Source organism: Balaenoptera acutorostrata, chromosome 1, assembly GCF_949987535.1.
Source record: "Balaenoptera acutorostrata chromosome 1, mBalAcu1.1, whole genome shotgun sequence".
Lineage (NCBI taxonomy): Eukaryota > Metazoa > Chordata > Mammalia > Artiodactyla > Balaenopteridae > Balaenoptera > Balaenoptera acutorostrata.
In genome coordinates, this window is record NC_080064.1 from 109004521 (window position 1) to 109017427 (window position 12907).

General features: G+C 41.1%; 1 protein-coding gene across 6 annotated transcripts in view; it reads right to left on the reverse strand.

The window, feature by feature from the left end:
• Positions 1-12907, reverse strand: part of LOC103016598 (myomegalin) — a 61512-nt gene that overhangs the window by 33242 nt on the left and 15363 nt on the right. For 2 of the 6 annotated variants that reach the window (XM_057546324.1, XM_057546326.1), the window contains exon 2: positions 10089-10180. The exons of 2 other annotated variants lie outside the window; for them this stretch is intronic. The gene's annotated coding sequence lies outside the window, so the exon portion shown is untranslated. Of the gene's footprint in view, positions 1-1192; positions 2359-10088; positions 10351-12907 lie in introns of those variants that run through there. 2 more of the 6 variants (XM_057546338.1, XM_007177941.2) reach the window with 2 other exon arrangements.

A 12907-nucleotide genomic window follows, 5' to 3' on the forward strand; every position in this document is an offset into this window, starting at 1 on the left:
TTTTTTCACGACATGGATATCCAGTTGTTCCAGCACTATTTATTGAAATGATATTCCTTTACCCATTGAATAGCTCTAGTGTCTTTTTAAAAAAATAATTTGACCATATAAGGTGGGTCTGTTTTAGGTGTCTCAATTCAGTTCCATTTATCTATACATGTATCCTTTTGCCACTCCCATACTATCTTGTTTGTAGTAATAAACAGCTTGATAGTAAATCTTAAAGTCTTCCAGGTTTGACTTTTTCACACAGCTCAACAAATTTTGAAATGTGTATATACTAAAGTAGCCACCATGCACATCAAGATATGCTGTCACTTAATCCCTCTCATTTAATTGTAGGATACATGCCTTCACGTATTATGGCTGACCTGTTAGCCAAAGATCCTCTATTGCAGCCTCCAGAGAAAAATCTCCAGTTACCTTCAGAGCTGATTGAGAGACAAAATATCTGCAACATTCAACAATGAATCTAGATTTTTTTTGAAAAAAAAGTTCATTTTCCTTACACTCATGAATACAATGTTTGATTTGCAATTTTCTATTCTTTGTAGGGACAGTCCCCTGGAGGGCCTACCCTAATTTACTAGGCTGATTGTTGAGTGTGGGGTTGCAAATTAAAGGCTGAAGTAGAATTTACTTCTATTGTATAGAAAAGATGATGGGGAGATGCTGAGGAAAGGCTTAGGGAAGAGTAAGCTGGAACTAAAAAGTTGATATTAGGATCTTGCAGTGATTGTCAGATTTCGTAGAAAGAGGAGTTAGATGCTACCTATCCAAAGACGGAAAAAATGTTGGTGGAAAAAAACTATTTAAAGGCATTTTATTAGGCCTTGTCATTTATATATCATCTTTCCTTTTCGTTTTTGTAAAATTGGCATAAAGCTGGCCTCATGTGTTTGTTATATGACTTCTGGAATGTGTATTTCCACTGAAAACTATTAAAATTAAAATATTCATTGTGAACGTCCTAGATTTATCTTAAGTTCCACCAACAGTGCACTTAAAACAAAGTGGTCCCAACCTAAGGGACAAACCTACCTGGCTGAAGTGCCGTTCCTGGGTCTGTGCCATTAACAGTAGTTGCTTTCCCTAGTGTATTGGTTTTCATATTTCCCCCACACCTGAAAGTCGTCGTTCAAAACCAGCCATAAACCGTTTCCTTTGCTAAAAGATTTTAAAGTACTCTTACCCCAAGTAAGTGCATTTTAAAAATTGACGTATCTGTTGCATCCTTGGAATCCATCAAAAGCCAAGGGAGAGACGTTCAAGTGCTGCCCATCTGGGGAGGCAGAGGGGCTGCTTACCCTCTGGCCGCCTGGCCAAGGTTGTCGGCTTTGGCTCCAACTGCTCACCGGAACTCGACTCACCTTCACCAGCGCCGGGAGGACCGGGTCCCTGCGGACGCCGACTTCATCTTCAGGGTGCGTTTAGATGAGGAATTCGCATAGGATTTCTTCTTTTCCCTTAATCTGTTTTCACCTCTCCCTCTGTCTCTTCAAGACCGTTTTTGGATCCTGACTGGACAGGACTTAAAGGAGAGGCTGCCCTTCTCCTACAGGTCTCTTCCTGCCCGGACGTTACTGCCCGCGAGGGAGAACGAGAGGAGCCGGGAGGGCAGCGGGTGCCCGAGAACCACAAAGTCGCCGCGTGCGCCCGCGCGCACCGCGCCTCTGCGTCTCGCGGGCCGCGGGCAAATTGAATCAACACCGCCGGAAGCTTCTCCGCCGGCGCCACGCAAGGTGCGGGGCTCCCGACCGGCGAGAAGGGACCCCGCTGAGGCGGCCCAGCCCTGCCCCCGGCCCTCGAGGACAGGCCCGGAAGAGGCTGATTTGGACCGGCGGAGCCAAGAAAAGTCTCAAGCGCGGCCCGGCCCCACGCTCCCGAGGTTAAAGGTCTCAAACCCTGAAGTCTTAGCGGACCGAGCGTCGCGAGTTGAATCGATTTCCACGCCTTTATCAGGAGAGTCGAGGACCAAAATCAGACCAAGAATAAAATTGTGTGGATCAAAGTGCGCAGTTAATCAGAAAGGAAAAACGATTTCTTAACTGATTAGGTTGTGGATTGTGAAAGACCGGCATCAAGTTTTTTTGGCGTGAGCACACGAAGGATGGAGTTGCCCTCAACTAAGGTAAGAAAACTGCAGGTGCAGCAGGTTGTATGGGGAAGATCCGGAATCCAGTTCAGGGCCTTGGAGCCTGATTTGAAAGCGTTTTCCATCCAAGCCGTCTCCGTTGCTACATCCGCCTGAGTACATTTGGACGATGGAGACGCCGGGTCTCGGTGCGCGGCCTCTTCTCACCCCGCGCACATTCCCTCCCGCCTCCACCGGGCCCCTCGCACGCTCCCCGGTCACCGGTGACCTTCTCTCCACACGCAGCCACCTCGCAAAGACGCGTCACCAGGCCAGTTCTGAGGTGCTGCCAGGATGAGGAAACTCGCTCGAGACTTGCAGACCCGGCTGGCCTCGCGGGCGCTCGGAGCGTCACCTGCGGGCTCCTTTTTTGGACGAAGCAGGGAGGGAACGACCTTAGTATTTCTGGAACGACGGGTGACACTTCCGTCAGACTCAAGGCCTTCCAGAGCAAAGGGAAAAGGTCCCTCTAGTCAGAAGCAAGGAGAAGAGTAGTTAGCTTGCCGTTCCCTGGTGGTCTAGTGGTTAGGATTCGGTGCTTTCACCGCTGCGGCGCGGGTTCGATTCCCGGTCAGGGAAGGAGGTTTTGCTTCCTACGAGGTTTCGTTTTTTTCCACGACTGGAGGAGACATGGGGTTAACTGTTTACCGAGAATACATTCCAGAAAGTGAACAGCTAGGTGAAATGTAGTATGAATTTAAAACTCCCATATGCGGGGACCACCAAAGTATAAATCCAATTACATGCCCCAAATTGTATGAGACAATTTTCTCCCCCACATTTAAAACCAACACTAGAAATTATCAATCTTTTAGATATGATTTTGAACTTTATTTACCATCAATCTCTTCACACTCAATTTCCCCATAGTCTTTTAAGTCCACAGGAGACAAACTAAAAGAATTCAAGACTCTTTCTCTGTTCTCTTCTGTTTTGGTGTTCACCCTTCCAGGTAAGATAAGTCGCAATAAAAAATGTAAGCCTGGCCTTTTTGCTTGCAGCGGTCTCACTGGTTCTAAATTTTGTGCATATGGAGCTGTAGCTTGGATAGTTTCATGGGTATACTTTACCTTTAGGAACTTCACAAACGTGGTACATCGGAGGATCCCTAGGTCCATCTTTGGAAGTGTTGGCAGAAATAAACACCAGAAATAAAAGTAACAGCTTCTGAAGACCAAAGACCGGTTGGTACCACAGCAGACTTTTTTTGTTGTTGTTGAAGTGTAGTTGATTTACAATGTGGTGTTAGTTTCTGGTGTACAGCAAAGTGATTCAGTTATACATATATATACATATTCTTTTTCATGTTCTTTTCCATTATGGTTTATTATAGGATATTGAATACAGTTCCCTGTGCTATACAGTAGGACCTTATTCTTTATCTGTTTTATATATAGTAGTTTATATCCACAGCAGACTTTTTAAAACCAGAGAGGAGTTGTTTTCCTAATTTAATTTTCATTTTGATGGCCACTTTATCTATTTTGATGAGGACATTAGTGGAGGGAAATTTCTTTATTGGATCATTAATTTTTCTATATTGTTATTTATCTAAAGGAAACTTAATAAAAAATTTTACTCTAATGGTGATAATAACAATAAAATTTAATAATAAGATTTCACATCTTACATTATTCACATTGATGTAGCTGGCTTATGCTGTCATGTATTGCCCACTGTATAACATTACCTGATGAGTATATTCAAATATGTAGTAATACGTACTATTTTGTATATATTTTACATATAGATAGATAGACAGATAATGTAATTATTTATAATTCAAGAAGGGAAATATAATGGGAAGGTGTTGGTAACCTCTTAGGTAGTGTAGCCCTGAAATTAACTGATCTTATGCCATGTTCTCACATACTTTAGAAGGCTATGCTATAATATTAAAATGACATTCCTTGGCCAGTTTTGTTGCCCATTTCCTGACCCAGCATTAAACACAGGAGGAGTGACAATGGGAAGAAAATGGCCTTTTGATGGACTTACCTAATATCTCTCTCTTATTATTACTTAGAATAACATCAGAAAATCAAAGGGAAATATTTATGTAGAAAAGGGACATTCTCTGCTCTTCCTCTTCCCCAACCCTTAATACCCAATGGGGGAGCAAACACTTCTCATTCTTCACAATCCAGGACAGATATTGAGCTTCCTTTTCTAATTGTTGAGGTCACAGTATATTAAAACATCATACCAAAGGGTGTGGTTATTACTGCTGCTTTCTACCTGAGCAGCAAAACTTCTAACCCAACTGGTGTCAGGGAGAGGTTCCAACCATGCATCCGCATTCCATCTGCCTTCTTTCTGGCCCTCTCATAGGACTTGCACCATCAGATTCATTTGGGGAAGTTTGGTAAAGGTTGTTTTGTGCTTAGACAGAAGGAAAAACCTCTAAGACCTCGAACTGAGCCTTATGTTCTGGTCTAGTTTACTGGAATTCCATCTACTATGGCACAAGCCCTACCAATGGAAGTTTGTTATTGGTAATAACCAATACACTTTGCTACTTTTCTTTGTGTACATATCTCCCTCAGGGACCCCCCACACCAACCAGCAAACCTAAGTTATTGGCAGGTTGAGATTTGGGAATTCTTTGGTCCTCTAGCCAAACACCACCAATTAACTGCTCTAATTCCACCAGTTTTTTAAATTACACCCACCATATTTTAAACACTTTATTTTGGAAAGTCCAGTTTGTAGGCAATGGAGATTATTACTTTAATGTTATTTCTGTATTTTTCAAATTTGAGCTATAATGGAGATTTCTCATCAAAAAGCATGGAGGCCAGAAGACCGTGGAACAACAATTTTTACTGTAAAACAAACAGGTCAAACTTTGGCAGGAGTTATAAGTCTAGCATGCAGTGGTGGCTTCCATATCAGAAATACAGAGTTCTTTACTTTGTGAGAGAAAGCAGTTTTGGTTTTTTTTGTTTTTGTTTTTTTCTTTTGGCTGCCAGAGGGATTGAGAATGGCCAGAGGGATTGATCCACCTAGTTCCAAGTAACTTTACTTGACAAGCAAGCTACTTGCTTATTGGGGTTTTTCAGTCACTCCTGCTAGTAGCAGTCTAATAACACTGCAGTCAGAGCTGTTGATATTAAAATTTTTGACTCGTCAACCAAGAGGATATTATTTACACGGTGAAACTTTGGACATTAGAGGGTACAGGCACTCATGCTAAACTTTGACCCATCCACAGGTGGCAAACCCCAGGGGAGTTTATCCCAGTAGCACTTTTTTTTACACATGACAGTACCCTGAACAGAAGAATCTCCTCTAACACTTTAAGATCATTCATAGTATAAGCATGTAACTCATTAATTTCAATTACACATTTTCACAGCTATGCGTTGAATTGACTCAAAGGCCTCACTCATAACTTTAACTTGGTTTTTCTCTTTAATGCAAGTTGTACCCAAACTCTGTCAGTTGAATTCACACTCTCTTTTGCAGGAACACAGACCAAGGAGTTTAACACTTGCACTTGATGAGTTACAGCAGCAGCCAAGAGACCATTTTACGCCCTTGACAGAAAGTTCAGGAAGTGCAAGGAGGTGTGACCAGTCTGTGAGGTCAGTTGGAACAGTGGGAGGCTTCTTATTATCTGAGGTCAGGAGGAGGAGAAGAGAGGGACTGGAGAGCATGAGGGTGGCAGCCCCACAGCAGTAAGCACAGCTCTGCATTTTGGTTTTAAGAGGCTGTCTACTCAGTCTCAACAAATTTTTAGAACAACTAAAACACTGTTTAGGTGACTGTTTTCGATCCTTCCTTGTCACTGCCGAGCCTCTAAATGTTCATTAACTCGTGGGATAGTTGGAGGATCCTTATTCCCTCCCCACTCCTGCTCATACCCACCACCTGGGGGAGAACATCCCGGGGAGCCTTCTCATATCTCCTAACCTGGCTTACACAGACCCTTCTGTCTTTTCTCCAAGAAGGTACTGTGACCTCACTGGCCCTACCCTGGGCACCAAATTAGTCAGGCTGTCTAGCAGTCCCTAGACAATGGTATAGAGGCAGCTGCTAGTCACACTTCTGTAGAATTGGTCAGTAAGGAGACAACAATCTCAGATGAACTGAAGTAGTTCATTATTTATACACACAGCATAAGCAAATGTAGCACGTTGTAAACTCCCCACATCCATAATTCCACAAAATCACACCACACTGGAGGGATCAGATGACAAGAAGACACAAGTGATGGCTTGCTCTGTTACGAAGGAGCCAGTTTCCATGTTACAGCTGAGCGGTTTTACAGCTTGTAGTTGCGCCCTAGGAGGGTGGGGGCAAGGTTGGAAATTTCTATGTCTCACAAAAGCAAGGAGGCAGGTGAGAAACTATCTGCTGGTAGCCTGTCCCAAGGTAGGGAACCTCCTATAAGAGATCAGTGAGAAATAGCCTTATGATAGCACCTCACAAGACTGCCTATCTTTCCATGTTCCGAGGCATTCAGCCAAGACTTGGGTCAGACTCCAGTTGAGCCTTGCCTATGTGGCCTATGTGGAGAAGTATAAGGTCACCGGAGTACCATACCAGAGCCATTCCCCTGTACCATGAACCTTGAAAACGAGGTTGACTGGACATGATATCTTTGATTTGCACTTTCTTTACATAAGTTCCTTGAAAATGCTGCTCCACTCTTGCCTTGCTTTGTATGTTGGTGCTCATCTAATTCTGTTGCTTTTATAACTTATTTCACAGTTTTGTCTGGCAAGCCTAAGGATGTTTTCTTTATTTTTGTTTGTTTGTTTGTTTTCTTTATCTTTAAAGTCTAAGAGTTTTACTATGATATTGTCTTGGAGTTGATCATCCTGGTTCAGTTTTCCCCGATACCTGATGAGTCCTTTCATTTTGCCTCATCATATAAGTAATCTATCATTTCTTTTTTATAAATCAAGTCCCCTAGTTTGTTCTCTCTAAAGCCTGATTCTTGTATGTAACACATTACAATTTTTATTCAACAAATACAGAGATTCCCAAACAAGTTAAAACAAAATAGTAAAACAACCCTGATGATTTCAACACAGTATGCCAGTTTAAGACTTAAAAAAAAAAAACAAAAAACCCATCAGTTTATAAACAAAATGTAGAAAGACATAATGTCTGAATAAGGAAATCTTTGAATATTAATAATTTATTATTAAAAAGAGAAATGTAGCTGGCTTGAAAATAGGTTAAAAAAACTTAAATTTTAAGCTATTCTTAGGTAAAAAAATTTTGGAAGATTAATCACCAAGTTGTCTTTCTAACACATTAACACCCATTACTTTTAAATGGCAATCTTTCACAGGAGCTTCCTAATGTGTCAAGAGCTATAAAACAAAACCCTATAAACAGTTGCCAGATTCTCAGTTCATTTTCCCTTTAAAAAAATATAATTTTCAGGCTAACACCTGTTGACACACATAATCAGGTACACGGGATCCTTCCCTGTGTTGGGGACAAAAATTCTACCACTGAACCACCAATGCTTCCCTTTTGTTACACCACAGGCAGAGTAATTAGAGTGTCCAGAAAGACCCAGCAGTAGTTCCAAAAGAAGCTTTTTATGGTGCTGACTAATAGCTAACAAGGACACCAGAACAAAAGGTTTTTAATAGGAGACTTATCGTAGACAAAACTATAAATAACAAAATATCTGATTTATCTGATCAGACTCTTAACTCTGAAAAAGATTCTGTCCAACTGCACAACAGATTCTGATAGAACATCAGAAATTCATCCAGGTTCTTTGTTTCTGTTCCTAAATCTTCAATTGTCAACCTCAAACTGTTGCCTGAAAAGGTAAGCTAACTTGTAGGTTAGGTAAGGTACAATTCTAATCCAGGAAAGAAATGGGAATCAGAATCAGAATTACAATTAGAAGAAAGATGGGGAAAGGGGACAGAATCAAGATAGAGATAGTGAAGAGATCAATTTTGGTTCTTGGAGTTGGTCCTTTGAGGCTTTATTTTTTTTTCGCGAAAGAGTAATGATCAGTCTTACGATAATTATAATAGTATTATGTGTCTTCTTTTTAAGGTGCATAAAACATTTGAATGGGTATATAGTATGAAAAGATTAATATTGTTTGCAATCAATATTTAATTTTTTGGGAGAATTCAATTTCCTAAATTAATAGGCTTTGATTTATTAGCTGTATGAGGCGTAGACTATTTTAAAGAAATATTGATTGTTAAAATATTAGCATGGTGATCTTTTGGTGAAGTTCAAATAGTATAGATGTTTCTTTCCTCAATCTTCCCTGGGGAAATTAAACTGATGAAAGGAGCCTGGGGAGCTCCCCCACATTTTGGGACTTAGGACTTTTTGAAAGACAGGAGCTATGACCTGCAATCATGCTTCTCCTGCTGAGAAGCCAGGCTAGTTCCAGGCTGAGTCATAAATTTGTTTTCAACAAGCAAAACAACCATCCCCTTGACCTTGAAGAGCTTTGGCTCTATCTGCCCTCTGCTCAACACCCCAGACACACACAAGCTCTGGCCAACATGCTTTCAGTTACCACCTACATCAACCAGATCTACATTTATTCCCACATCCCTTTCTAAACTACAAACCTATACTTCCAACTCACAACTCCTAATTCACAAGTCAGTGCCTCATATGCGTCTTGGAGTCACAAATGCTAAAACTCAACATACCAGTGAGTTCCCTGTCAGCATCACACACCACCCTCTGCCTCAACACTCTGTGATCAGACCCAGGTACGGCATCCCCAAGTGAGTAGTATACTGTCCCGTGTTTCAATCCGTCAGTAAAACCATACCCAGACCTCTTCCCATCCCTGCCTAGTACATTTATCCTCACCACCATCCAGCCTGTTGCCCATACCAGATCTTACTATCCTTTTTGGATAGACTCTCTCATCCTCCCAGCGCAGAAGTTTATTTCCAGTATAATTAATAAATAGTGCTTAAATTTATAGGATTCTCTACAGATTCACCTCCACTTCATTACTATACCTTTCCTCTATCACCTCTTACCTCCATTAATCTAAGCAGATCAAAAACTGGCCTCCCTACAGCCAGTCTAGTCTACTCCAGGCCCTTTGCCACACTGCATTCTGATTGACCATTCCGTGGCATAAATCTGAACACACCTGTACCTAAATCCACGTCAACCAAGACAGTAGCCAAGCAACAGTAGTCCTCCCTCCCTTGGTCATTAGGGCCCTGGAGACTGTGGGAGGTGCTGTGAAAAGAATTGCAATAGGGGTTTCCCTGGTGGCGCAGTGGTTGAGAGTCTGCCTGCTGGTGCAGGGCACGCGGGTTCGAGCCCTCGTCTGGGAGGATCCCACATGCCGCGGGGCGGCTGGGCCCGTGAGCCACAATTACTGAGCCTGCACGTCTGGAGCCTGTGCTCCGCAACAGGAGAGGCCGCGATAGTGAGAGGCCCGCGCACCGCGATGAGGAGTGGCCCACGCTTGCCGCAACTGGAGAAAGCCCTCGCACAGAAACGAAGACCCAACACAGCCAAAAATAAATAAATAAATAAATTAAATTTTAAAAAAAATTGCAATAGATCAGCCTCTGAAGTTAGTGGTTTCTGGACTTATGTTGGCTTTAAAACATTTACATATTGGAGAAGCAGAAGTCTCTGACAGGGCTTGGAAATTAGGAAGCAAGGATAAAAATGAGTCACTGTGCTGGTACACCTGGCCTTTTGACTTTTCAGTTTCACCAAGTCAGTTTCCTAGCAGCTGGAGTAAAGGCCACCAAATGGCCCCTGTAGGAAGTTCTCCGGAGGAAACATTCTGAAACTTGGTCTTACGGGAATTCTTAGTAGTAAAGATCAGAGGTGTCCTAGAAGCACAGAGGTCTTCACACAGGGACAATTTTGGGTTCCTCAGGGGAGAATTTTTATCCTTTAGAGGGAGCTGGGTCCTACCTGCAGTTCTCTTCCATCCCAGACCAAGCTCCAGAAACAGTGGGCTGCTTACTGTGCTGGAATCTGTGCAGTCACTGAGTCCAGGGTGTGGACAGGTGGCTCCACTTCTTTGAAGAATCCTGGCAGATGAAGTCCTAGGACCTGCTGGTGGTTGTGGGAGAATCAACCTCATGAATTACTGGATGTGTTATGATCTGTGAAGAACACCTTAAACTAAGAATACTGGTGCTTCAATAGCAAGCATTTTATCTCCCACCTGAGTGACCCAAGTTTGATTGCAGGCCAAAATGTACAACTGTTTTTCTTCTTCTTTGTGCACCATAGTGGCTTCATTACTACCTCTATTAAGTCTATTGCAAATGCAAGTTTCATCTTTACAAAGATCCAACAGGCAGGGGCAACACAGTCAACTGAGGTAAGGGAGGGAAAGAATAAAATGGACAGTGTTTTGGGAACAAAAATTGTTGAAGACCGTTTCTAAACAGTAACGTGACAGTCTTGGGACTGGGATAGGGCTATGATCATGGAAAGATTAGTGCCTGGCATGAGTTACACAACTGTTCCTCTGGGGTGCATCTTCCAAGGCAGGAAGTAAGTTCTGGTGTGTTGCTGGGACATGTAACATTTGGAGCTAAAATCCTTGCTACACTCATGTGTATAACCTCTGACACCATGACATCACCTACTAACAAATGAGTGTCCTAGAATATGAGGAATAACTTTACTGTGTTTCTATTTTTGGAAGTTAGCTTTGGAAAAAGATCAGAAGATTACCCTCCCTTGTCATGCCTATATTATTCTGATTTTCTCTTGTCATGATGCATGTAAATGTACCCCAAGAGATTTGAGGAACATAGAGGAAGTCTCACCCTCTCCTTTAGGTTGCCATTCCATAAACTTTTCTTGAACCTCCTGTCATGTTACACCGGACCAGAAAGATGAGAAATTTGGCCAAAAAAGACATTTCTCTCAACAGGTCACTGTACAGGTCACCACAATATCACAAATGGTCAAAATTGTACATTAAGTTAACTTTTGGAACCTAGTATCTGAGAAGTCAATAGTTCATTTTGAATTCTAATTATTTACCTCTTCTAACAGCCTATCAGACAATTCCAGTCAACTTAACAGAGGAATATTCAGAAATATCAAAAATTAAATACAAAGAAAAAATATTAAAAGCAGCAAGGGAAAAGCAACAAATAGCATACAAGGGAATCCCCATAAGGTTAACAGCTGATCTTTCAGCAGAAACTCTGCAAGCCAGAAGGGAGTGGAAAGACATATTTAAAGTGATGAAAGGGAAAAACCTACAACCAAGATTACTCAACCCAGCAAGGATCTCATTCAGATTCGAAGGAGAAGTTAAAACCTTTACAGACAAGCAAAAGTTAAGAGAATTCAGAACCACCAAACCAGCTTTACAACAAATGCTAAAGGAACTTCTCTAGGCAGGAAACACAAGAGAAGGAAAAGACCTACAAAAACAAACCCAAAACAATTAAGAAAATGCTAATAGGAACATACATATAGATAACTACCTTAAATGTAAATGGATTAAATGCTCCAACCAAAAGACATAAACTGGCTGAATGGATACAAAAACAACACCCGTATATATGCTGTCTACAAGAGACCCACTTCAGACCTAGGGACACATACAGGCTGAAAGTGAGGGGATGGAAAAAGATATTCCATGCAAATGGAAATCAAAAGAAAGCTGGAGTAGCAATTCTCATATCAGACAAAATCGACTTTAAAATAAAGACTATTACAGAGACAAAGAAGGACACTACATAATGATCAAGGGATCAATCCAAGAAGAAGATATAACAATTGTAAATATCTATGCACCCAGCATAGGAGCACCTCAATACATAAGGCAAATGCTAACAGCCATAAAAGGGGAAATCAACAGTAACACAATAATAGTAGGGGACTTTAACACCCCACTTTCACCAATGGACAGATCATCCAAAATGAAAATAAATAAGGAAACACAAGCTTTAAATGATACATTAAACAAGATGGACTTAATTGATATTTATAGGACATTCCATCCAAAAACAACAGAATACACTTTCTTCTCAAGTGCTCATGGAACATTCTCCAGGGTAGACTATATCTTGGGTCACAAATCAAGCCTTGGTAAATTTAAGAAAATTGAAATCGTATCAAGTATCTTTTTTGACCACAACACTATGAGACTACATATCAATTACAGGAAAAAAAACTGTAAAAAATACAAACACATGGAGGCTAAACAATACACTACCTAATAACCAAGAGATCACTGAAGAAATCAAAGAGGAAATCAAAAAATACCTAGAAACAAATGACAATGAAAACATGACGACCCAAAACCTATAGGATGCAGCAAAAGCAGTTCTAAGAGGGAAATTTATAGCAATACAATCCTACTTCAAGAAACAAGAAAAATCTCAAATAAACAACCTAACCTTACACCTAAACTAATTAGAGAAAGAAGAACAAACACCAAAGATAGCAGAAGGAAAGAAATCATAAAGATCATATCAGAAATAAATGAAAAGGAAATGAAGGAAACAATAGCAAAGACCAATAAAACTAAAAGCTGGTTCTTTGAGAAGATAAACAAAATTCATAAACCATTAGCCAGATTCGTCAAGAAAAAAAAAGGAGAAGACTCAAATCCACAGAATTAGAAATGAAAAAGGAGAAGTAACAACTGACTCTGCAGAAATACAAAGGATCATGAGAGATTACTATAAGCAACTCAATGCCAATAAAATGGACAACCTGGAAGAAATGGACAAATTCTTAGAAAAGCACAACCTTCCGAGACTAAACCAGGAAGAAATAGAAAATATAAACAGACCAATCACAAGCACT